General features: G+C 38.8%; 1 protein-coding gene across 3 annotated transcripts in view; it reads left to right on the top strand.

Annotated features, from left to right (window-relative positions):
• LOC146003604 (uncharacterized) overlaps positions 1–27,906 on the top strand; it is a 92,077-nt gene that overhangs the window by 25,175 nt on the left and 38,996 nt on the right. For 2 of the 3 annotated variants that reach the window (XM_083141934.1, XM_083141920.1), the window contains exon 2: positions 19,180–19,250. The exons of the other annotated variant lie outside the window; for it this stretch is intronic. The gene's annotated coding sequence lies outside the window, so the exon portion shown is untranslated. The remainder of the gene's footprint in view (positions 1–19,179; positions 19,251–27,906) is intronic. 3 annotated transcript variants of the gene reach the window in all.

Raw genomic sequence — 27,906 nt, 5'->3', positions numbered from 1 at the left:
ATTTGTTCAATGCGCAGCAGAAACCTTGGCATTTTTATCATGACAGCAAATGGGGGGTGGGGGTGGAGGGATTCACGCAGCATCCGTTCGTTCACAGGGGCAGAACGGCAGCACAAGGCAGATAACAACAGAGACATTGATCTAGTTTGGTGGCGGCCAAACGTGACAATCGACTTCCTGTCCAATCGCAGGAATTTTGCACTTTCAAGGTCTCCCACGGTTCGTTTGATCCCCCCCCCCCCAAATAAGAAGAAGCGCAGTGATCCAAAGAAACCTCGATGAAATGGACGCTGGTCGCATTGATTTAAACAAGCTTAGTCCAGATCGAAACAAGCCCTTAGTGTTTACGAAATCAGTTTTACTAGGTTTTTGGAAAAGAGTGTCATTTTATAAACACGCTTTTTCGATTTCGAAAAATCGTTCTTGGTTAATCTATTTTAAAAATTGCCCTTTGATTTTTGGATTTGTTTGTGTTTACAAGCCGTTATTATATTCGATTTTTAGTTTCCAAAGCCATCCTTCGGGCTTCAGGTATTAAGACGATTTTTTAAAAAATATAAACTATAATCTTTGCTTTCGTTTTCTATTTTACACCCTTCTAAACCATTTGGTTTTTAAACATCCATCGGTTTGGTTTTAAAAATAATTTTGGGTGGGGGTGGGGGGGATATAACAGCCATAATTCGCTTTGATTTTCGTTTTTAAGAAACATCCTTCAAAAGCAGTGTACCTAAGAAGTCAGTGGCGCAACCACAAGGGGGCATTACCCCCCCCCCCAAAAACATTGGACGGAAATATGTTCTAGGGAGTGCAAGGGGGGCAAACATTTATGGCCAAGTGTGCCTGAAGGGGACAATTACCACCCACAACTTCAAATTTTATGCAAATAAAAACACTTTTCGTAAAATTATCTTGCTCGCTTCGCTCGCAATGACTACTTTTCTTAGTCTTATCAACTTCAGACCCGTAGATAGGGGGCAGCGGGAGTCGGTCCTGGGCGCCGAACGATCTAAATGAAAATAAGTTGTAAAATTGATTGATTGATTTGTGGTTTTAAGTCCACTTTATGCACAGAACGGCTAATCCGGACTGGACCTACAGTTTAAAGTGAACCGAACCACTGTGCCATGTGCCTCCACCGTGTATCGAACCCGGGACCCCTTGATCACAAGGCGACGATGTTACCACTACACAATCGGGGAGGCACAAAAGTTGTAAATGAGAGAATGCATTGGCGTCCTGTGAAATTATTTGCGCCCTATTAAATCAATATTGATTTCAGCCTCCAAAAAAATTGGATCCAATTTTTTTTTCTTGCTCGCTTCGCTCACAATATAGCATTGTTCTCTGTAATGCACTGAAAATTACCAGAGAAATAAGACTTATTTTAATTGATTTTGTTTTAAATGCATGAACAATTGTTTTGAGGAATGGGAGCGTGCACATTTGAGAGACAATTTATGTCATTTCTGCTGTTGGTTTATTGTGAGATGGATGAATTTATTGAGTAATATATTTAAATATATTTATATAATATGTATCAAAGAAACTTTGAATGCGCACGTAATTTAGTGTCCACGTCGCTCCATGTTGCATATATGTGAAACATATATCGTGCATGAATGTTATACATGTTAATGTAAAAAATAATTTTATTTGGAATGCATTTACCAAGCATTTTCTGTCTTTCAAAAATAGTTTGTGTGCTTGTTTTCCATTATTAATGTGAAATTGAACGTCTTGAAAAAAATATTCAAATCGTTTGTTCGAACACAAATGCTTTAGCACCAACTTCTACCCCCTTTCAGCATAATTTACAAGGTAATAACGTCTTTGATACTACTACTATTACTAGTAATAATAATAATAATAATAATAATAATAATAATAATAATAATAATAATGTTGGTCCCGGGTTCGAATCCCGGCTTGGGCATGGATGGTTGTGAGTGTCCATTCATCAATTTCATCATATCATCACTCATCCCCATCTTCGCAAATTAGCCAAAAGTGGCACAAAAAGTGAAGTACAATAAAGCAAATTAATAATAATAACAGGGGCCTCCCCGATGGCACAGTGGTAGCGTCGTTGCCGTGTAAGCAAGGGGTCCCGGGTTTGATACCTGGTGGAGGCACATACTGGTTCGGATTCCATTTTAAACTGTAGGTCCAGTCCCGATTAGCCTTACTGTGCATAAGGTGGACTTAAAACACTAAATCAATCAATCAATCAATTCTCAGTGATTCTCAGTTCGTCACTGCCTACCTCAGTGAATTTTCCATTTCTAATTTAGATATTTTATGTCGAATTTCTACTTTTTGGGAAAATGATGAACTGATGAAATGGTGATGGGACAAACAAAGCGATAAGCCCATTCCTCTCGAGGGTTCGAATCTCTGGCTTGTAGCGTGATACGCTCCACTTCTCGACGGAGGGCTGCAGGAGGGAGAGATCTATCATCCAAAGGAAATGCACATTGTTTTACATACTGAATACTGTTCAAGATTTCTCATTTCTCGTAGGGGCGTTTCTCCCCAACAGTAATAACAGCAAGAGAGCCGGAAGCTTGAAAGGAGTCAGGAATGTGACGTCAGGACAATTTGTTCAGGTCTCGTGATGCTTACTCGGAAACAGCGTCCTTCGCTCAACAAGACGTCCATTCCCGTCGACGATGTCTTGCCTCTCCCGGCGCCTAATGACCTTGGGAAAATAATAAATGTTTCTTTTCTTAAGAACTGACATTTTCATGCCTGAATATTTGCAAGAATATTTAGTTTCGGTGAAGATTTTCCTTTCTCTCTAGCTGTAAGCGTCGTGGACGGATTCCAAACGTCTGTTCCCACGGTCAGTCGGTCAGTTAATTCTTTCTCGCTGTCGCTTCTTTTTATTGCCTTTAAATTTCTCCACGAAAAAGACTTACCAAAACAACAGAAAAAAAAAACTTGCAAGAAAAATCGACAATCAGGTAGTTCAAGCATGTGCAGCGGTGCGTTTCACGACCGGATTAGTATTTGAAAATATTCTTGATTCTTATCTATATGGCAACTCGAAAGTATATAAAGCTTAATTATAATATATAATATCGCAGACATTCAGAAAGTAATTGCATGGTTTCTCGAAAACTGAACATAGAGGGACGCCGTTATAAAATATGAATTATGTTAACATTTCATGTGTTTCCTCTTTAGTTGAACAAATCCTAGGTCATATTTCAAGGCAATCCTCTTATTCAACAATTTTCACTAAAATACAATCACAATTACGCAGTAACAAACAAGAAAATGATATTAATGGAAGAAATAATATCAATTTTTAACTCACAATGGCATTACTATGTTTTCAGTGTAGCAATAAATGCAAGTATCCTTATCTTTTAATGTAATGCAATCAAGAGAGAGACAGAGAAATACACACAAAATATTGCATAGTGCAGTGGTTCCCAAAGTGTGCGCCGCGGCACCGTGGTTGGCTTACAGGGGCGCCCCGAAATGTTTCTATATTTTCACTGAAATTCAATCAATGATATGATTGTTCCAAATATGTGCTTATTTAGAACTTTTTACACATAAAATCTGTAGAATTTAAAATATGTTTATTTTTTAACTTAAGGCAAGCAACCTAACCACACTAACAGAAAGTTGCAAGTGTTTGATAGACCTACATTCTGTCTTGGGCGCCGCGGAAAGATCTTGAGACACTAAGGGCGCCGTGAAACGAAAAAGTTTGGGAATCCCTGGCATAGCGTGTATTTCGATATTGTTTTAGAGGCTTGCAACCTGTTGTACGATTTGTTTCCTCAAGAAATCTTCTCAGCGCAAGGATCGTCTAACTAAGTTACACATAGCGTGAAACGAAGGCAGGCTATATCAAGACCCTGGAGCCCCAATCTTCGAAATATTGGTTCTCTACGGGAATCGATACCAGAACCGTAGCGACGAACCATTAGGCTGCGCAAAACCCCCCCCTTTTACAAGAGTGTATCCGGATTATTTAACAGTATAGAGTTATAATGGATGTACAAAACCATGGAAAACACACACACACACACACACACAGCACGAAACTCTTGCGAAATTATGAGCCGTTGCGCACTCGTACATCCCAAATTGCCGCGTCATAAGAAACAAAACAACATGACAAACCCAATCTTGGTCGGTGTAAACCCTGGTTTACTCAAGGCAATGTTGATTGTCGGGAAGTTTCCCTCGTTCGTACAAGTCGATTGAAAAACGAAAGTTCTGTTTTGACAAAACCAACAAAACCCAACATTATCTCGCCTGTCCGCTCAGTCTGGCTTCGTGCGCAATAAGGACAGAAGGAAGCGAAACAAAGTGCTCTCTGGTAGAGACATTCAAGATTTACTTGTTTCTCGGCTGACGGGGTGGTTTTTTTTGTGTGTGTTTTTTTTCGCAAGGGAAGTGTGGCAAGTCTCCAGTATGGGAAATTCCGTGGGAACCAACCACCTTCGCTCAGCAGGCAGAGTGCTTACGAATCAAAACAAGACAGGCCCCAAAAGCATCAAAGAACAACTACAATGATTGCTCCATGCTTGTTGCTGGAGCTGGGTAGGAAACTACTCGTGAACAAGCCCTGTTTGTTAACAGGCAATGCGCACGTAAGATGTCTTCACCTTAACTTCTTTGTCTCTTTGTTTCTTTGGAGGAGGAAAACCAACGTACTAGGTTCATGTTCCAAATTAGTTTGAATCAGCGAGCAGGCAAAGAACAATGTATTGTTGCATTAGGACAACCGTTTCCCTTTCTCAAAGTTGTTTTGTTTTTAGTCCACACACTGGCTAACAGGGACTGGTATGCGAACCACTCTTATTTGGAACTCCTGGCGATGTACAATTTTGACTTTACAGTTTTATAGTTTGGACCGTCCCTTCTTTTTTTTTATATATATATATAGCAGTCCCGATTTTTTCTGACTGCAGTCGGGACGTCAATTTTTAAAAGCACACATTCACGTATGTTCTGTTTTCATTACAAGAATCACTGTTCATATGTATCAAGTTAATTCTAATATTAAATAAGGGAAACAAATTAAAAATTTGTTAAAAAATGTTTCTTAAACTTATTCCCCAGAGAAAGGCGAAAAAGTACCTGTACTATTAGAAGGAGAAGTTTTCATAGCATTTAATAGTTTATTTCAGTGAGAAAATATAGCCATAATTCAAATATCTATAGTTTCGCAATTCGTGGATCTTTTACCTCGATAAATGAAAGGACTGACGATGGAATGAATAGATTACAACCGGAGGTGGAAGGGGGTTACTGAAATCTAAATAAGGAACTCGGCTGAATCGCCTTTGCGTGCGAGAATTTTTGTACGAAGAAATGTTCGAGGAAGTATTTTGACATACTGAATACAAAAATTACACACGAAATTCATAGAAATGAGTGAGCCCACGCAGTGATCGAAGTGGAAATTCCTAGATGTCGAGTTGGTTAACATGTAGACAGTAGGTGGGTGATGACTATGCAAATTATCCTAACTGGAAGGATGCTTTATGAGAATTTTCTTAACTGAGAGGATATCATTGCCCCGTCCTTCCCTCTTCCCGTTGCAGCACTGAGGTCACTTTCACTTTTTAAAGCAAATGTTTTTATTTAATTCATGGCCCTCCCTCCTAAGGATATATTTAGTCTCCTAGATTAAAAATTCGAAATAAAATCTTGCTAGGAATGTTCATTAAAAAGAGACATGGAGAAATGGCACCCCTAGAGAGAGCTTCATTCTCTTGTCTCTCCTTCCGGGTTTCCCCGATGGCATACTACTAACGCTGTCGCCTTGTAATCAAGGGGTCTCTGTTTCGATTCCCGGTGGAGACACACTGCACTTTGAGTCGTATCAAATTGGACACTGTAGGTGCAGACGTAATTAGCCTATCGGAGGATAAGTTAAATTAAAAACAAACTTTGACAAATCTTTGTTCTTGCTGCTACAGAAAGAGAACGAACCGGACGTTCTCAGTTCATCGTCCTCCAATTTCTTGTAACGAGTGACTGTCTCGCATTTAATTCCTTGTTTTTGTTTCGAACTTCATTAATCCTTATATGAGTTCGACAATTTTTAGTTTTTCAATTACACATATAAATCATATAGTATGTATATACTCGTATGATATTCATAATGACTTGTCATAAAAACCGAGGCTTGCAATACTTACTTCCTCTTCCCTGTGCGCAAGAATCGGAAATCAACAGCCGCTGTGATGTTTCCCATTGAATCGAGAGGCGGGGCACAATTTTCCAAACTATAATTGAACAACACATCGGAATAGCTACGCCAGCAGTAGCAACGAATCATGGAATGATTCCTGATGGGAGTTGCCTGGTCACTCACCTCTAGCTCCTTTGTTCCTTTCGATCGCACTTTGGCCATTATTGTTGATCATTACGACCTCGGAACTGCACTCGATTTCAAAAACTACGTGGTGGCGTCCAGGGCAGGAAGTGAACTACGTGTAATCTATGCAAAATACAAAGCGAACTTCCGGATACAGTGATCTTAAAGCTAATTATTGTTCTAATTTTACTTCGCGTCTTTGGCTAATCACGACGACCAGGAAAAATTATGATTAGATGAAATTAAAGGGTCACTCCTCAAGACCCTCCCTCTCGGAACTTTCAGTGGTGATACTTCTGTCATATACACAGTGTACGTACGCGTATGTATATCTTCAACCGTGGTTTCAATTTTTTACCCTCCATTTTAGTTTGACAACTTGCTTCAACACAAATTAAATTGTATGCGATGGACTTAAGGCTAAAATTTTAAATTGTTTAACCGACATGATTATTAATCTAGCTTCCCAAACGCAGTTGACCAATTTCCGGAGAAATATAGCCGGGAGTGTTGCGTCGGAATCGAAATTTTACGATGGGAAACACTTCCACAAAAAGAAGTAAACCGTGACGTTATTATAATTAGGCAGGAGATTATGATACGTCAGGATAGAAAACACCGTATTATAATGTTTAAAATACGACACAGAGTTTGAAAAATTAAATCGAACTTCCAGTACACATTAAGTTAAGGCTATAATTTCTTCTTCGTATCTATTTTGTCAACAAATTTGAATTTATATAGGAGGCAGACATTGTGAGGAGGTATTTGATATCCTGAAGAATATTGTAATTTCAACAGTTTTTTCGATTTATATCCCACGTATGGAAAACATTATTTCATGTAAATTTGTTAGACCATCATTATCATTTTTGTACTGTACTTGCAGTATGCATTTTGAATCCACAATACACATGTGTTATTTGTACAATTCAACACAAAAATTTAAATACAATTATAAATATCTAGATTATTTTTCTTTATTAATTTATTAGGATACAAGAGCCTCTCTGACGTTGCAGTGATGATGAAGTCGTCGCCTTGTAATCAAGAGGTTCCAGGTTTGATCCACGGTGGGGGCGCATTGCACCGTGTATCCGATCCCCTTTTTATATTGTACTCATGTTCGATTAGCCTATCCGAGCATAAAGTGGTCTTAGAACGAACTTTGACTTTTTTTTTGTTAGGACACAAAATAAGAGGCGAACGATGCCTTGTCTAATCGTCATCGGTAAGGAGCGTTCTAATTGGCCATATCACGCACGTCATTTTGCGCTACAATTTCGTAATGAATAACTTGATGTCCCGCTATACCTAGGGTCAGGCAGTTTCGTAATTCGTTGTAGCTAGCCAGCAATTAACATATATGGCCATCGAGTAAATTAAATGTGAAGTCATAATCACAGGGTGTAAATCTAGTTGTTCACTTATTTGCATCTTTATAGAAGCATGTTTGTGCGATGTGCATTAAATTATATGTTATGGTTACCGAGAAAATGACAAGTTCATTGAGGAGCAGCACCTACTCTCCCTGTAAATGTTCAATGTACTGTAGATAAGTTGTAAATAACTCCAGTGTCCAGGACTGACTGAAACTGGCTCTGGTTTTCAGAATGCGAAGCTAACACATTGTGTATACCAAATGGAAGTGAAAAAATACCTTTTTCTTCAACTATGTGCTAATTACACGTTTGCTTTGGTTGGATACTTTTCATGGCCAGAGTGTTGTGTTTGGGGCCAGAAACTGCCCTCTACCTGAGGAGGAGGGAAACTTTCTCTCGTGAGGCATGCTGGGAAGATCCTTTCTGAGCGTTCCACCCCAGTGACAACCATCAGCAACCACAATCAAAGTAGAGGTCGTTTTTTGTTGTGTGGAAGTGCGTTGATGTAATAGGCAGGAAAAGGGAAAAAGAGAGGGAACATGAAAGCATCTTTTTTTTTTCCTTTTTACCAATGGAAAATTCAGCAGTTCTGCCTGGCTGGTTTCATTGCTGCAACATCTCCTGCAATTATAAAACCCTTTTTTTAGCAATGACAGGGTCGAAGGTGCAGTGTCTGAGTTGCAGTTGACTCATCTGAACTGAAAGGAAAACATCGAAAAACACACTTGACTCATGAACTTGCCACCTTGAACATTGTGAAATCATTCCTATTTTTCACAGAGTCGTTTACACACCGGAAACATGCATAATCTTCATTCATATTACGTAACGGAGCAGCATGAGACCTTACACACAATGCAGATAACTTAGGCAGAAGTAAAGTGTCGGTACGATACTATTTATGGAAGCGTAAAGAAGTAGAATCTATGTTTGTCTTTGGTTTAGTGTGTTCAACTGAAATACTGCCTCATGTGAGAAACAGCTTGGAAAACTATATCAGATAACGAGAACTCGAGAAATCTTCAGTAAAAATGCTACTAGACGGTGAGCTGCATATAGAATATCGTGAGACTATAAAATATATGTTTAAAGATTTCGAGTTTGTGTTTTAATACACAGTAAGGCTAATCGAGACTGGACCTACAGTTTAAAGCCGTATCCGAACCACTATGTGCCTCCACCGGATAGAACCCGGGACCCCTTGATTACAAGGCAACGACGCTACCACTGCGCCATCGGGGAGGCCCATATGTTTAAAGAATAATGTATACTGTATATATGTGTGATTTAGACTACTCCATAGTATCAGGATTTACTGTCGGCACATGAAGTTAAAACGTAGATGTAACCCTTGTTGCAACACAATCTGGACAAGAACAATCCCGGTGTTGTCAACTCTGTGCAAGATTGTCTGAAGTGGGAAACTTTGTCAGGAAGATAAAACTAAGTGAACACGAGCTTTTACTAACGTTAAAAAAATATGGTAAAATTTGCGAGAAACATTAAAATTTACATAAAATGTTAAATTTGGGATTTTATGGTTTGCGTTTCATATGACTGAAAATGTGCTAAGCATGTCATTTTAATAACACTGGGGAACAGTGAAATTGCGGCACAGTGTTTGAGAGCTAATTTAGGGCGATTTCATGCTGCTGAATAATGATATAATAATATATTTCCTGAATTGGCTCTAATTTATGAAATAAATGCAACTAAATCAAAATGGCGGAAACATAAGACATACATATAAATGAACTTCCAACAACAATTTAATATTTCTTTTTCTGATTACAATAATTATTATAAAAATAAATTTATATAAGCCTATGATCATAATAATTAAGAAAATATGTACGCAATGAAGTAAAAGACTATGTGAAACGTTTGCTATACGATTTCCTGCTGTATTGCTTTTTAGGACAATCCCTCTGTAAGCTCCAACAGTAGTCGGCCATCATGTGGCGATCCCACCGTCCCTGGTACCTTTCTTCCATTATCCTTATATCCTGATGGAACCTTTCTCCCTGTTCTTCACTAATATCACCAAGGTTCTCAGGGAATCTGTCAATGTAGCTATGTAGAAAATGTATCTTCACACTCATATTAGCTCCCAATTTCTAAAAATTTTTCAACATATTTCCAACTATATCGAGGTAGTTTTCTGCTCTGTAATTCCCCCAAAAGTTTTTTGACGACTGACACAAAGCTCAGCCAGGCCTCAGATTCGATATAAGACATGTAAGTTGTAAAATTGGCATCATTTATAAGTGTACGAATTTGTGGTCTGTCAAAGATTCCTGCCTTCAATTTTTCTGTACTTAGTCCTGGAAAACTGTGGCATATATATTTGAAACAATCACCACTTGTATCTAAAGCCTTGACAAACCGTTTTATCAACCCAAGTTTAATATGCAGTGGCGGAAGGGTGATTTTGTCCCTATCTATCAGCGGTTCATGAATGATATTAGCTTTTCCCATTGTAATATTTTCCCTTGGGGGCCAAACTTTTATCGTCCAATGCTTTTCTCTAGCACGACTATCCCACAAACATAGGAGATATATTGCCTAGCAATGCTTCATAAATTGCCTAGCAACAATTTAAAAATATATTAATAAGTTTCTTAATGGTATTTTCAGCTCATTATCAAATTTTGATATTACCGAGAAAGCGTGGAGTAATTTTACCTCTTACATTTTCCATGGTGTGTTTATTTTTTAAAGTGGAGTCAATTCAACTGAACCAATCATACATTTGGCAATCACAGCTGTTTTGTGTGCTGAAACTGTTATTAAACTTTATGCCACAAAATAAAATCTTTTTTTTGTTCCCCAGTGTAATTTATCAACGAATTCAAGCAACGATTAACGTCTTCAGTGTTTCGGATGGCGAAAAGTATTATCCTTACGTAGAGGGTGGTTTCAGTTATGTTCAATTGCATAATATGAAAACAAACAAAAGCCAATCAAGAATACTTAATGTCATATCTCGATTTCAGCACCTCAGAATGTATTAAAAGATGACTTTTGTTTCTGTACAATTGTAATTACAATTCAGGGGCCTCAGGTTTCCCGGTAGAAGCACGTTATCGCAGTTTTTCGGACTCCACTTTAAACTGCAGGTCTCGTCTCGATTAACCTATTTGAGCATAAAGTAAACTTACTGTACAAATTCCCTTGTAGAGCAGTGTAATTTGGCAAAATTCCTGGAAGTGTCTTCGTTAAATACGCTACCGAATCGGTTAAACTCTACGATGAAGCTCAGTAAAATGCCTTGGCCAGAACTGGAAGCCCAACCAGGAGGTGAGATAAGTCAAGCACTTAATGGGATTGCCGATAAGGGAGGTGATTTGTCTTCATTGAAATGATTGTTATTATGCGGTATTGAAGCACTAATATGGTATATTGACTTGTATAAAGGTAGTGGTTAGCATAATGTTTCTTCGCGGTCGTTCTCCCGTTTCTCGAATTCGTCATATCATCTTCGTTGCTATTTATGTAGAGGTGACTGAAAACCGATGTACGCTCCTGTTCAGATAAAGTGACACAATCCTATAAAGAGTGCCACTTTATGTGAACATAAGTGTACAAAAACTAACATCGAACACAATGAAGATCTGTTACATTGCTTCTCACACTGGTAGACCTAATTACTAATTACCTACAAACAAGTAATGGGAGGGGGGGACTAACGTTGGTTTTTTTCACTTCCTCACCACACCCACATCTGAACCACATTACAGGAAGTTGGTCATTCCCTACAGGCAAGTAGGTGCTGATTTAGGTGCTGCGGAAGAAGAAAACGCTAACCGAGACACTGAATGCGACAAATGACTTTTTCGAAGCTTCTTCGCTCCTCTCCCCGCCCCCCAACATCCAGCTGCTGTAATGCCGGACCCTGACATTCGGCTTCCGCTTTGTTTCCGTTTCCGGTGCAAGAATTTTTCAGGTTCACGAATTCCTGAGCACCAGCAGGTTGGGTAAAAAACATGTCGGCTGGGCGGGCTGGTTTCTCATACCTGTAGGGAAAAGAGCGTTGCATTTTTGCCAACGCCCAAGTTCAGTGGAGTGCCAGAGCACACCTCGTGTTCTACCTGCATTGACGGTGTTAGAATTAGAGTTATTCTCTTTGGGGTGCTTTTTCAAAAATACAGTGGAAATGGAAAGCTCCTTTTCGCAAATTGTTATAATTAATGGAAACCATTCCAGGTCATACAAATAGCTCTAGCATAGATAATATATATGTGGGCCAGGGTCTCCACATAGCCGGCGGAACTGTCCAGGCTGTGGCAATAGCTCCTTATAATAAGACCTGTACAGTGACTATTTGTTTACATGTAACGTCATCATTTCTAGGTCACGGGGCGCACACGATATCGACATCACAGTCGCAAATGTGGGTGCAATAGACGAAAAATTTATATTTGGACGTATTATTACTAGTATGTGTAGATAATGTGTACTAATTACAATATGGTGATGCGTGGCTGTGGTACTCACATAGTGTTGTGATCCATGGCCTACCACTGATGCTACTGTGTCTAAACCAAGAATCTCTGCACAGGCCTTGTTTTAGGAAGACACTGGAAACTCAGTCAATATTGTGAAGCAATGATAATAACAGTAATAATAAAAGGGCTCGGGTGTAAAACATGGTAAGTGACATTTTGGTCATTTTTAGTTACAAAGTAAAATGTGCCATCCTTCAATTTTCGAGTGAAATTGCCATGTCATACAATTTGCATTGGTCTCAGTGAAGACTTCTGAAATTGGTAAACACAACACGAAAATAATTTATCTACAGTATAGCTTCTAATAATCTTTTTTTTAAAAAAGGAAATCAGAAATAACCAAAATACCACTTACCATGTTTTACACCCAGTTTTTCGGTTCCTGATTTCGACATTTTTTTCAGTTTCAGTTTTTCCAGCAACAATTTTTAGCTACGGATCATACTATTAGAATCAACCAGAATTATAAGCACAGCTGTGTATTTTCTATCCTTTGGTTGAATTTTGGCAATTTGAAGCAATTGCAGAAAACGGTTTGGAGGGGTGGCATTTTCACACTGGGCTTGGTGCGGTAACACCTTAAATCCGGCCCTGTGTGTTGGTACAACTTCCGTCGATTTAATCTATTTAAAAAATAAATGCGCATTCCGGTTCACTTTGGAACCAAACGTTTGCGATAGCTAAAACAAAAATGTTTCCAATTGGTAATGTTCCACAAAAGAAGGTGTAGGGGACGGGGCAATTTGCAACCAGGAAAATTCTAGTCTCTTTAGTCGTGGTAGAGTTGACTGTGTAAGCTCTTCCAACTCTGAAACTAGAGGAAGAAGCTAACAAGCAGACGTCTCTGTCTGAGAGGGGTCTCAGGACCTATACTGATCAAAGCACTGACAGGCTAAGAGCCCCACATATCGCGTTGTAATAAGAACTTCCGGTGGGGGAGACTACTAGTACTGAAGCCTTTGGAGCAGGACTCATTCTCCGAGAATCTGTTATTCTGAGTAAGCTCAGGAAGTGACATTCCTGGTGACTTAGGTAGTAAGTACCCCCCTTCGTCTGTTTTCAACTATTTTCATTTCATAATATCATTTTCGGGATCAAATGCACTGAAAATATACACTGACGGTATTTTATTTCTGTCGTTGTCTTTAGGATTATTGTATCCCCAGTTACACTGAATTTCATACCATCTAAGAATTTATCCATATTTTATAAATGATTTGTAAATTTCGATGACTCTTCAATACATTATGCATCAGTGTGATTCATGCTTTGTATACTAAACGGAATAAAAAAGAAACACTTAACCCAAATATGATTTTATGTTTTAAATTTAATAAAATTTATTAAAAACTGGTGACTCCGTGCTTAAATTTGACCAAGCCACTGTCCAATATTTCTTTTTCTGGAAAGGGCTCAATTTCAATAACCCTTTCAAACCTTATGCACACTGAGGCTGGCTGGTTCGGAATATACGTCTTCATTCGTGTTTAAATATACGAGGGTTGTTTGAAAGTCCTTGGGCTGACACAGAAATGGCGCACGATCTAATATATTGATCCGAAGAGTACCACGTATATAAATATGAAAAAAATGCTCCTGAAGAAAATACGAAGCATTTTCGGGCGTCCTTAGGAAGCTAGAAGATTCCAGATGCTAAGATCAGGGTAAACGGGAAAGTGCAACAACTCACTAGTGAGGTCTACGGAAATTCAACTTCTTGTTTCTGAAGCTGTACGATATTTCTTTGGTTGCAGCCTTGTCGTTTTTATAATTATGTAGCAGAATATACGATATACACATGTGAATTGCCTGATTTTTAGTTGGAAAAATTTAAGTTTCGACATGCTACTCTTCGCCTGTAATATATGACAATCCAAGTTTCTTTGCTATTAATTCGAATATTTCTATCACTGGAATGGTTATAATATAACATGTTAGTTTGATGACAATACCGAATACTAGAAAGATCAGCATTGGCGTGCGAACGGGCGAGCTGGAGGGGCAACCCTTCACTTAGAAATATTAAAACGTAAGGAGTCTTGTCACCTTATACTCTTGAGAAAAAGATGAAGATTTTCAAGCCAATGGAAGTTCCAAGCAACGAGGGGAGTTGATTTCTTACGTAACTGGATGTGTCAGTTGCATAGTGGAGATGTTTAAGACTCTTGAACCAACTGAACGAAGACAAACATTGTAGAATAGAATATTTTTGTAAGACTGCAGATGTTCATTCTATTGTTGGACCAACAGTGTTTCCCATGATATCCGATATTTGTAAATATCACCTGCATTCCATTCGAAAGCGTGTGTTTAGTGGAAGGTTTCGTTTATAGCTGCGAATTTTGCTTAGATGCAGGTTTCCTTTACGTGGAATCAATAAAAGTTCAATTTCCGTATCAGAGGTATGACATTATATAATTACACTAAATGTACACAGGAATGTTTTTTTTAGGGGGGCGGGGCCCATCCTAGATACATCCCTGCTTTATACGCATCAGTACAGAGATTGTAAAACGGTGAGATGGAACGTAGCTTTTATTTCTCCGACTGAACTTCATCAAGGCTAATCAGAGTTTGTGTGTGCACGCATGCCTGTGATGATCAGGGCAAGGAAAGCAAACACTTCCTCAACATTTGCCATTCTTACTGAATGCAGCCTTACGTGACATTTAAATTCTGAAAGAAAAAGAAGATAAACATCAAAGTATCATCTCAACATTTGCACTAAAGTTGAGAAAAATTGAAATATAAATGCCGCATTTGAAATGTGTCTACCTTCACTACTTCCTTCTTCTTTGATGCACTACGGAATGGCTTATGGTTGGGCAATGTGAACAGATAAACAACGAGGCAATTTTAGTTTAACAACAAACACAACTTGTAACGAAGAAGAGGAAAGCAAGATTAAAAGAGCTGAGATCTGATCTTAAGAGTATAGCTCAGCATTATTGCGAGAGCTCAGTGCATGGGAATATGCTTGGAAGTCGTTAAGAGACAGCGCGTATATTTTTTATATCGAAAAAGTCACACGACTCCACTTCCTCATCCGAGTTTCGTGTTTATGCCGGGAATTTCTTTTTCCCACGTTAACGATATGCATCGCCTGTTTGGCGGGTTATATTCTCCCCGCCCCTCCACAGGCTGCTGGAATGTATCTTTCAATTTGTGTGACGGCAGAAAAAGGAGTGAACAGATAAAGCGTCATTCTTCGTGGTGTAAAGGTTAACGTGCGGCGACCCGGAGTCAGAGGTTCTGAGTACAGATTTCAGAAATGTATAGGTAGGGAGACAAATTTATGGTAACTAAAAACTGAGGAGAGCGGTAAATAAAATGTTAGATCGGCACACACTTTTTCATTATGAGAGGAAAGAACATACAAAAGAGCTATAAATTGATAAACTCCTTCATTTTTATATACTGTACACATACACAAGTACTTAGCTGTCCAACAAAAAATAAAACATCAACACAAAATCACTTCATTTCTAAATTGCGTATCTCAAGTGATTTATTCATTGTATGTATTTAAAGGATATCCTTGCTGTCCAACAAATAAAATAATCACTACTGCACATGCACAAACGCATGTTGAAAATCACATGATGATAAACAAAATTCATTCATGACTGAACACAAATGACACTATTGTTTCCCTTGATGTGCGGGAACAGACTAATCTTATCGCTGCTACAGCTAGCAAGTTCAATGAAACTGGAAGTTGAGTAGACATTCGGGGGAAGAAAGGAATGCAGCTTGACAGAGAGCGAAGTTTTCGAACTGAGATTATGTGCATGGAAAATCCCAATTTGCAGCGTCTTCCTGATGTGATCGAAGTTAAAACGTTCTTCAGCTGCAAGTGGTAGGAAAGTTTAGACAAACGTTTCGTTACAAATCGACAGTTTGAACGCACAACCTCGATTGCCGGTTTTTGCGTGTTTTCTACTTAATTTGATGATATTTCACGGTTATTTCCGGAAAAAGCGTTTATTTCGTGGAGAAGCACACATTTCGCATTACTTCGCGAATAAAACACATGCATATTTCATCATTGGGGGTGTAGTTACGTGCAGAATGTTCAAAATTGCATCTTTTTTCACATTTCGCGATTTCGCGCATCGCGAAAATTCAATGTCCCTATGTATTGGCATTAACTATATAATAATCTATTGGGTTACTGAAAATGTCAATATATCGACTAGCTATTCGCTATTAGTTTGTGTCCCTATTGTGCCTCTTTTAGCTCATCGTGACGATGAAGATGAATGATGATTAGCTGAAATTCATGAAGGGAGACTCACAACAAAACTCCCAAGCCAGGCTAAGACTCGAACACTGAATCTTCCGTGGCGAGATCGTGTGTCGATCACGTTCAGCTACCGATGCGGCTCAGATTCAAAGGATTAAACAAAGAAATAGAGCCTTAAGATAAGTTGTATTAACGACCGGTATGTTTCGTGAAAGTGTGCTTCGACACGTCCTATATATTGCTTGCAATTGACTGATGGATTTATTTAGTTTTCTTTACGTCGCTTTTCTGCCACTTTTGACTAGTCGTGATGAAGAGGATAAAGGGTGATAAGATGAGATACATGAAAAGACAATCACAGACATAATATGGACAACACAAGCTCCACAGAGGATTGATTATACTGGCTGAGAGTTCAGACGCCAGAGCCTGCTTGCAATTGAGACCGTGTCATCTCGATATCACCCTATAGTGCATTCCTTATAGATATGCCGTGTATTGTTTACCATAGCTTATCTCCAATATTAAAATCTTGTCGCCTTTGTTGCTAACTTTATACAATAAACAGAGGGATAATAAGTACTAAAAACCGTGAAATAATCTTCAGAAGGCGACACAAGTTGTTGAAAGGCACGAGAAAAGCAACATAAACATTTTAACAAAAAAGGCCACGTTAACAAGGAAGAACGAAAAAGAACAAGCAACAAAAATAAATGAAAAGTGGAAGAACAAAATTCTAGTTGCTTGAATTTTTAACCAGTGTGCAATTTCCAACGCGAAATATTACTCTTTACGAAACGCATAGAGGCAATAGCGTCTATAGTGGAAAAATAAGCATCCGCTTTCATTAAAAGCATAAACTCTCGATATTAGCACTGTATACACAATAATGGCAATAGAGTTCCCGGAAATGAGTTCCTGGGTACGCCCCCGCCCAGTTTTGCTCATCATTCCCTTCCGCCCGCTTAAAAAAACGATACAAAAAAAGAAGATAATAAATGGGAAGTTCGCTTCCGGCTCACTTTGCCGTATGTCACGCAAACGGGGTCGAAGTAATGTCCTCGTACATCCTCCTACACCCTCGGTGGCTGCATCCGTTCCCACTTTGTCCCATTGTCGTAAAGCTCCATTGGGCGGGCAGTGGCAGAGCAAAGCAAAAAATGTCGTACGTCGTTTTGAGCATTTTCTCTGCTCTGTGCAACCTTGGCACATATAGAATATGAGCCATTGCAATTAATGCACGCGATTTCCGCCGTACAGCCGTTCGTTGCCTCAGAAATTTAAAGACCCTCTTTTTTTTTTAAGTGCCGTGTCAAAATACCAAGGAAATCACAATCTCATGCCCCTTTCATGGACTAGTTTCAGTGCTTGTTGTTCTTGTCCTGTTTCTGCTCGTTTTTAACGAATGATCTTCCCTTGAGACATCTGTGACTGGACAGGGGAAGATAGATTAATTTGAATTACTGCACTGCACTAAGTGACAAGAAACGGTACCGTACGTTAAGTTTTTATCCATAACTTAAAAGAAACTAGATACGAAGATAGAATTGTGTCCAATGAAGGACCTTACAAACAAAAGAATCGCGTTTGTTTAACCGTGACGCATTATTTACATCAATGTTGTATAGTAAGCTGTGTTCAAATAAGAAATTCTCTGAAAATTTAAGAAAAGTATAGTGCAAAAGTTGCGTCTTGGTCCCTAATGTCCGCAGAAAGAAAGATTTTAGAATCTTCTTTAAACTTTTGTCTGGCCCTGATCGGGGTTAACGTTTAATATTTCCCAACAATTTCCCAATGTTCTGGATGAGAGGTTAACCCACATCAATTCTCCCGGTACAGCAAGTTCAATAACAGTTTTAAATCTTATGCACGCCAATATTATATATATATATATATATATATATATATATATATATATATATATATATATATATATATATAAGGTGTTATATGCGTGTATATGTAAACGAATAGCTGAAGTCTTGAACGTAGTTCAGTTCGGCATCTTTGACACAACCGCAGAGGAAGCCGACCCGACCCGTATCTGGTTTCGAGCCACCACCTGTTTTTCGGAAAAGCAATGTTGTCACTTTTGCCTGCAGTGTTTAGACACCCAATCATTCACTGTGATGTTATACTCCCAAGGTGTATATATATTGTATATAAAAAATAGCACAACACAACCTAGCAAAGATAAAGAACCGCAACCTCGCGTTCAGAAATCTCGAAAGAAACTGAATTAGCAACATCTCATTTACTCCACGTGGAGTTGACAAGAGCTGTCACTTCTTTGACGGACGCTATTGGTGGGAAAGGTTTCAGGGGACGTGGACTCCACGTGGACCTGACATGTGGTTGTAAGGGGGAAAACTGATCTTTCGGAACTTACTTTGAAGTAAAGTGAGGTTGGAAACAGGACGACAACTTTACATATATGTATACAAATGTATATGTGTGTGTGTATATATAGTATGTAAGGGATATATGCATAACTTACATGATTGATTGATTTGGTTTATTTTACTTCGCTTTTCTGCCACTTATATAACCATATATGTGCGGGAGGGGATGTAAGTTCTTTAGGGGTGGATGAAAACACGACTGGCTACATGATCAAATATAATATTAACTACGTATATAATGCAATCAATGTTATGCAGAATTATGACATATTTTATTGTTTCTCCCTAGGTTACGCAAAAAAGGTGCTACGATCGTGACAAATCATTAACAGAAAATTTGGAAGTCAGTTGTTATCCTCAGTAAGTATTTTCGAAACTAGTATCTGTAGCAATTTTAGTGAAGTTTAACACCAAAGTCTGTTTAGATATAGTTGTAAGAAGGTCCAGGTATCCAAATACAAACATCATTTCATGTTATCGCCAGCAAGATGGGCGTCGCGGAGCCGGTTGAACCGGCCAGTTGACCCTCCCTGGAATTTGGAATGATTCATCTATTTTAGAAAAAAGGCAAAAGCATATTTGTGAAGACATACATTCAGTTAAAATTATTCAAGCATAAGAAGAGAAGGAAAAACAAGTTGACTCTTAAAAGTAGAGTGAGGAGTGCACAAACTAGGTCAGAACTTATTATTTTGTATCAATTAATCAATATAATAAACAGTTGCAAGAGAGTTTGTCAAAATTCCAAAAATTGAGATTTTTACGTGAGAGATCGAACAGCAACGTTGGTGACTAAAATCCCCCCCCCCCCAAATTTCAAAGATTTTTCTTTATTGAAGTCGATAAAAGCTCATAACAAAATATGAGAACGAAATGTAGAAAACAAAACAAAGAAAAAAAAACAGTTGTGCCAAATATTTGCTCAGCTAATGTATCGAGTAGAATGGTCTCCTTAGGAATATAATAATAATAATAATAAATTTGTGATAGCTTTACGAACAATTGTCATTATTTCATATATTTTATATCAACTGGCTGACCTCCGTTCAAACATTCCTGGTGACGCTCATTACCAGAAAGGGCAACTGGGCTTCGTTGGAAGCTGTATTTTGGTGGAATAAAATATACAATAATATGTACGCATTATCAAGAGGTCCAGGTTTTCATAGTGACATACAGAATCATACGTGAAACAGTAGGCAGGCATTGTGTGCCTTCATCCGTTTCACGTTTCTAATTTACATCTGCTCTAAATAAATTCCGTTAAATAGTCGAATTACAGTGAAGAATCACATCCATCAGTTAAATGCTTGAGTAATGTCATTCAAGAAAGGAAGAATGTGTCATTTCATGATGCATTAGCTTTAGGTGAATACAGCACCTTCCTTCTTTATTTCCGGAATCCATGGCAACACTTCGCCAGGCCAGACTTTTACATCTGTGTTTGTGTCCTTGTTGAGTGCGTGCCTCGGGATTTAATCGCCAATTTACGAGGAATGCCCTCCTGAACTGGAATCGCATGTGCGCCTTTGCGACATACTTAGAAGCAAACAACACGAGCAGGAAATATTACTACTGTCAGTCTTCTGTTGTTTCACTTTCCAGCTCATCTCTCATTGCTCAAACGTTCATGTAAACCCAAAGCAACAATGCATAATAAGAAATTTTCTTATGATGGATGAAAACATAGCCTCTTTTTTTTTTCCTTCTTTATATACTCACGCATGTGTGCTTGAGAACGCACATGTAAATTTCCACCACGATTTCATCTCTTTATCGGCAAACGTTCCATAATTCTTGGCAAAATGCGCACAGCAGGTTATTAATGGAATTTTTTTTAAATAGAAGAAGAAGAAGAAGCTTGCCTGGACACAGAGTAGTAAATTAAGGTCAACACAACTGTTTTCGGGAGTATAGGAGCTGCTTTCGACTTAACTTCAATGTTTCCACTACTTAGTGTCCGATCAAAACTTGTGTTGACTGAAATGAAGCCATAAGATAAAGAAATCTGTAAAACATTCACACTATTCAAAGTCATATCCTCGTATAGAAACGAATGCATTTAACCGCGATATTCTGTCATGATAATGTGAACCCGAAGCTGTATATGAGCTGTTTTGTTCTAGAGACACCAAGTAAATGAGTTATAGGCCATTAGCACTATACAGTAATATTTTGCAGTTAGTATAACTGCACTGACAGTTGCTCCAAAATAAGATTTGTATATACATATTGAGTATGAAAACCCCATGAGCACACCGAGGGCGGAGGGTTATGAGATCAGAACCCCTCCCCCTTCGGACTTTATCTTCCGAAAGAAAACAGGCCAATAGATTTTTTCGCTCTATTTTCCTATTCATAATAGCACTGAAAATGTTTTTCCCCCTTAAAAATTTCTAGGTGAACCTATAATCAACTCCTTTGATACAAAATTCCAATAAGCGAAAAATAACTGGAATAAACTGAAATGTAGTACAGAATTCTCTCCGACTAATTATAAGGTCAAAACTGAATTAATACAAAATTCATTGAAACCACAGAGTGCGCTATTCGTGATCCCTTCTTCACCTCCCCATCACTAAAGGGCATTGGATTGCCACTGAAATCTAATCAATCCCAGAAAAATGTAAATCAGGCAGAGGTAACTCCTGTACTATTACCCATAGCATAGTTGCAACATATTTGTTTTAATAATTATTTTGCTTTGAATTAGCTATCTTTTCTTTTTTTCTCTTTTTTTTTACCTGCAACATTTTAAGAGATTTCGAATGTTGGGAGTGTATATTTTATAATATTTATGACTTTCTTCCCCATGAGTCTGCATCCTAATTAGCATTACCACAATTCATTCTCGGAAAAGATGCACGGGTAATATTCCCAGTGGCGCTTTAGGGCCCCGAAATAACCTCGGACCTAAAATTATTATGGTCGTCGTTGTTGACTTGCAAGTTATTATTTTATTTGTAACTTTGTATTAAAGGGCCTAACTTAGAAGGACAGAACATGAACCTCGTGCTACCTCTATTTGGTGTAAGGTGCATAAAGCTTAATCTTAAACCTCAGCTAGCATATCATCAGGGTAGGGTTCTTATAGAAAACGAAACCAGACAGGATGCCTTCCGATGGAGACGTTTAAACGAATATATTATTTAAACACAGGATACATGGAATCAGAATATTTACATGATAAGTTACTTTCTTCTATAATCCTTATTTACAGTCAATTTTCATTTCAATATACTTTTTATTATTTCTCTTGTTGATTTGTATATTCTTCTCTCTGGACTTCCTTCGCAAGGTACGATCTGGATCTGGATTTCCTTCTTAATGGACTTTCTGGACTTCCTTCGTAAGGTACGATCTGGATCTGGATTTCCTTCTTAATGGACTTTCTGGACTTCCTTCGTAAGGTACGATCTGGATCTGGATTTCCTTCTTAATGGACTTTCTGGACTTCCTTCGTAAGGTACGATCTGGATCTGGATTTCCTTCTTAATGGATTTTCTGGACTTCCTTCTTAATGGACGGTCTGGATCTGGACTTCCTTCTCAATATAGAGGATCTGGACTTCCTTCTTAATGGATGTTCTGGATCTTGACTTCCTTCTTAATGAACGTTCTGGATCTGGACTTCCTTCTTAATGGATGTTCTGGATTTCCTTCTTAATTAACGTTCTGGATCTGGACTTCCTTCTTACTGGACGTTCTGGATCTGGAAATCCTTCTTGTCTTCTTTGTAAACTTCCCTCTGGATTCACATTTTTAATGTTTTTGATGATTTAATGAATTCCTTTGTCCTTTTTCCAGCTTTTTTCTTTAAGTTTTGGGAATCATACTAATATCCTCCCTTGCGGCTGCGATTGGAACGCGCCAACACTAACTGGATCAACAGGACTTGCAACAGAGTGTATACTTGGTGCCAAACGATTGACACGCGTATCCAAGTAGGTGCTACGGTTGAAACGCGCAACCAAAAGTGCTGTGGGGCGTCGACTGGAACGCGCCGCCACTGATGTAAACAAAATTTCCGCTGTGGGAATGGTAAATCAATCAGACAGATGCAATATCTATTCAAAGACACAAACTTGTATCAGTGCTTTGACTTCTTTAAATTTCGTATTAGCTTACATATGGTCACTGATTTGATTTATCGAATATATATATTAATTTATTTCTTTTATATTTATTCTTTATCTTCTTTGTAGTAGATTTTATTGTTTTTCATCTTTCCCATTCGTTTTATTCTTATTTATGTAGTTATTCACATATATTATGTTCATTATTAATCTTGCGCGCCTGGTGCTGCCATCTCTATTCCGCTTTTGCAAACTATTTACATTATTTGGTCCTATTGTGTACGTAACACTCGGGTTCCAGGAGGTAAACAAACCTGAAAATTCTTCCCCAAGTTCCGCCTATGCGTAAGACGAAGCTTCAGTCAAAATGAAAGACTAACTAATCATCACTGGTACGAAAGAGCAACCCCGAAACGAAATCAATTGTACATACTGCTTATTCCTAGACAAGGGCGACCGCAGAGGGGGCCCAGGGGAACTTGCCCCCTTGAGATAGTGAAAAGACTTCATACAATTCAAATTTTAAAATTGTAGCATGAAAACATAGACAAGAGGTGCCGTGAAAGACAGCAGATTAAGTGCCTATGCAAATTATGCTAGTACTGAGGATGCTTTGTGAGAATTCTCTTAACCTGGAAGAAAGCATCACCCCACGTTGCCACCACTTTAAGCAATGCTACCCCCCTGCGAAAATACCTGCGAGCGGCCTTGTTCCTAGCCCCTGGGACATAAAAGAAGCCGCAGAATAAGTTGCTTCGTTCAGTTCAGTTCAAAGGTTGGTGTGCCCAAATCGTCTGTCACAGTCGCATTCATTCATTCAATTTTATTTTGAGCACTGTGGTTTGGTTTAGGAATCAAAAGGGAATTAGTCAACAATGCAGGGGTTTCTGAAAGACTGGTTTATTTATTTATTTATTTAGTAGCCTATATTATCCATCTCTTTTCTGACACTTTTGGGTAATCGCGAAGATGAGGATGAGTGATGAAATTGATTAAGGGACAAATACCCATACACAGGCCGAGCTTCGAACCCGGAACCCCTAGGATGCAACAAGAAATTAAAAAAAAAAAACCCTTTGAACTTTGCTGCACATCGCAATTATTTCTGTTGTGCAATATCATTTCGAGAATAACAGGCATTGCCATTCGAGCAGAAAGCACCTCTTGAGCGATTGTGAACCTAAGAACCAACCATACCGTCAATAAACAGACGGAGAAATATTTCGAATTAAAGAGGAAAAAAAGATCGAGAGTGTTTTGTTTTTCTGATCGAAGGTCATGAGGAAATGAACCGAGGAATGTGACCCACGCTGACCCACATTGAAGGCCGGTTTCTCAAAGCACCACCTGTTCCCGTTGTTCAGTGACGTCAGGAAAAATGGCTGGTTGCCTGTATGTGTGCCACTTCTTCCCTGGCCTACATGCTGCTCTCGCTTCCTTCACTCCAACACAAAAGATGGCGGGACGTTCGAGGCTTTGTTTGCGCTTCCTGCCTTTTAATGCTGGCTCTCGATCGCAACGTATTTTCCCCCGCTCGTCGCAGACAGAACCGTGAGAAAATAGTACGCAGGTAGCTGATTCTGAAGGTGAACGTTGGGACGGATCATTGCTGTCTCTTTCTTTTGTTTTCCATGCAAATCCCTACAGTTCTCTTGAGGAGATCAAGGTCAATTTCTTCTTTGCATTCTATTTTTCGTTTCGTTATTTCACGTCTCTTTTCTACCTCTTGGGTTCGTCACAGCGATGGGGATGAATGATGAACTGGTGGAATGGATGATGGGATAAATACAATGAATCATCCAAGCTTCGAACCGGGAACCTCTAGTTTCTTAGCACGTCACGCTGATCACTCCGACAAGGAAACCGGCTTCTTTACATTCAGCAGAGGACTCACGAGGGAACCTGAAAAACTGGCACCCTGACGAATGCAGCTGGGATCACAGAATTTCTCACATTCCTCACTTATTCGGCAACAAGACACCCGTATTCTCTGAAATATACATGATATAGAGTATATACTGTCGCGGCGTCAGAAATATGAGTGGAGGGGGAGATCAGAGGCCGGAAATATTTTCTAAAAGTTAGTCATATTTATAGTGTGCCTTTAAATACCATACAAAATGGAAATTTGGACTAAACGAGTATTTATCATTTTTCCCTTTTTTTTTTGTGAGGGGTGCGTTCGTCGTCCCCTAACTCCTCTCACTTCACACACACACACATACATACATACGCGTGTGTATATATCAATTGTGAATTCCCTCCCCCTTTTTCATTAAAAAAATCATGCCAACCTCCGTGGTGCAGTGGTCAGCGTCACGTGCTGCGAAGCCAGAAGTTCTAGGTTCGAACCTTAGTGAAAGCGTAGTTGCATCACTGTGTTTCCCCATCTTCCGTGTCATCGGTTCGTCATTCATCCCCCATCAGTAGCGCAACCACAGGGGGCATTGCATTGCATTGGACGGGAATGAGTTCAAGGGGGGGGGGGGCAAACATTGACGGCCAATTGTACCTGCAGGGGGCAATTACCGCCCACAACTTCAAATTTTGTGCAAATAAAAACACTATTCGTAAAATTGTCTTCTTCGCTTCGTCGCAATGACTTCCTTTCTTGACTTATTAAGTTCAGAACGGTAATAAGGGGAGCGGTGGGAGTCGGCCCTGGGCACCGAACGATCTAAATGAAAATAAGTTGTAAAATTGATTGATTGATTTGTTGTGTTAAGTCCGCTTTACACACAGAAAGGCTAATCGGGACTGGACCTACAGTTTAAAGTGTAGCCCGACCCTGTGGCCGAGTGGTTAGCACATCGCGCTGCGACGCCAAGGGTCCCGGGTTCGAATCCCGGTCGGGCTTGGTTGTTTGTGAATGTCCATTCATCAATTTCATCATTTCATCACTCATCCCCATCTTCGCAAATTAGCCAACAGGCACAAAACGCGAAGTAAAATAAACTAAATCAATCAATCAATCAAGTTTAAAGTGTGACCCGAACCACTTTGCCATGTGCCTCCACCGGATATCGAACCTGTGACCCCTTGATCACAAGGCGACAATGCTACCACTACACCATCGGGGAGGCACAAAAGTTGTAAAAGAGAGAATGCAAGAAATTGTTTGTGCCCTATTAAATCAATATTGATTTATGCCTGGAAAAAAATTGGTTCCAAAAGTTTTCTCGCTCGCTTCGCTCGCAGTATATCGTTGTTCTGTGTAATGCATTGTGAATTCCCAGACAGAGAAATAAGACATGTGTTAATTGGTTTTTGTCTTAAATGCATGAACAATTGTTTGAAGGGAAGGGAGCGTGCACATTTGAGAGACAATTTATGTAATTTTTGCAGTTGGTTTATTGTGAGATGGGTGAATTGGTTGTGCAATGTATTTAAATAATATGTGTTGTAATATGTATTAAGGAAATTTGGAATACGCACATAATTTAGTGTCCACGTCGCTCCATGTTGCATATGTGTGAAACATATATCGTGCATAAAAGTTATACATGTTAACATGGACGTCCGCAGGATTTTTTCCAGGGAGGGGCAAGGAAGGTACTTTTTTCCAGGGGGGGGCAAACGAAGGCAAATTTTCCCCAAAAATAGTGTTGTTCCCTAAAAAACATTGCTTAAATTTGAATTTATGGTGTTCATGCAATAATTAACACATATTATTGTGGCTAAAATGAAATTATATGTGTGAAATACATATTTTTTGGTTGACTTTCATTTTCCAGGGGGGGGGCCACGGCCCCCCCTTGCCCCCCCTTCCGGACGCCCATGCATGTTAATGTAAAAAAGAATTATATTTGGAATGCATTTACCAAGCATTTCCTGTCTTTCAAAATTAGTTTGTGTGCTTGTTTTCCATTATTAATGTGAAATTGAACGTGTTGAAAAATAATTCAAATCGTTTGTTTGAACACAAATGCTTTAGCACCAACTTCTACCTCCTTTTTGCATAATTTACAAGGTAATAACGTCTTTGATACTACTACTACTACTACTACTACTACTAATAATAATAATAATAATAGAAATGTTGGTTCTGGATTCGAATCCCGACTTGGGCATGGATGTTTGTTAGTGTCCATTCATCTATTTCATCATATCATCACTCATTCTCATCTTCGCAAATTAGCCAAAAGTGGCACAAAAGCGAAGTAGAATAAAGCAAATTAATAACAATAATAATAATAATAATAATGTTATTATAACATTATTAACATTATTCATATTAGCATTATTTTATTAAAATTATTATTATTATTATTGGTACGCTTATCCTGGTACTTGTCCCCCACAAACAAAAATTCGTGGTTGCGCCTCTGTCCCCCATCGTACCCAAGATGTGGAAAAGCGACGTGCAATAACCTAATAGGAACAGATATATTCACTCCCAGCACTGTGAGCAGGACGCAATCAACCGTGTTCGTAATTTTATTGTTTTCTTTTAAATTCTGTGCCAGCACAGATCTATGAAATTTGAATCATAATAATGGATTTTGATGGAAAATGCAACTCATAGCTCAGTTATATTTTTTGCAACACAAGGGAAATCCAAGTCTTCCAGCAGACCCTACTGCAAGACTGCATTGTTATCAACAACGATGGATATTAATTCAACACTAGCTCCAACGTTTCAAGGTAAAACATACAGAAATGATGAGTTTGGTAGAGGGTAATTTATTTTTTGGTGTGGGGAGGATCCTGCTTGGACCACCAAACTACCTTTGAGGGAAAGCACTAGAGGGCAATCATACACTAAAATAACCAAATATGGACTAGAATTGATATATTTTTTTGTGGAATGTGTCTTTATGCAAAAAAAAAAAAAATGCGCAGGCAGTGTTAGAAGTTGTGCACACACAAACATAGAATATGTGCTAACCATTCAAGCATGCATATGAATTTCGAAACTCCAACGAAGTGATCCAAATATAA

The sequence above is a fragment of the Lepisma saccharinum genome, chromosome 1 (assembly GCF_977018435.1).
Source record: "Lepisma saccharinum chromosome 1, izLepSacc3.1, whole genome shotgun sequence".
Classification (NCBI taxonomy): domain Eukaryota; kingdom Metazoa; phylum Arthropoda; class Insecta; order Zygentoma; family Lepismatidae; genus Lepisma; species Lepisma saccharinum.
The sequence above is the reverse complement of the archived record's forward strand: the minus strand, read 5'-3'. Positions and strand labels throughout refer to the sequence as shown.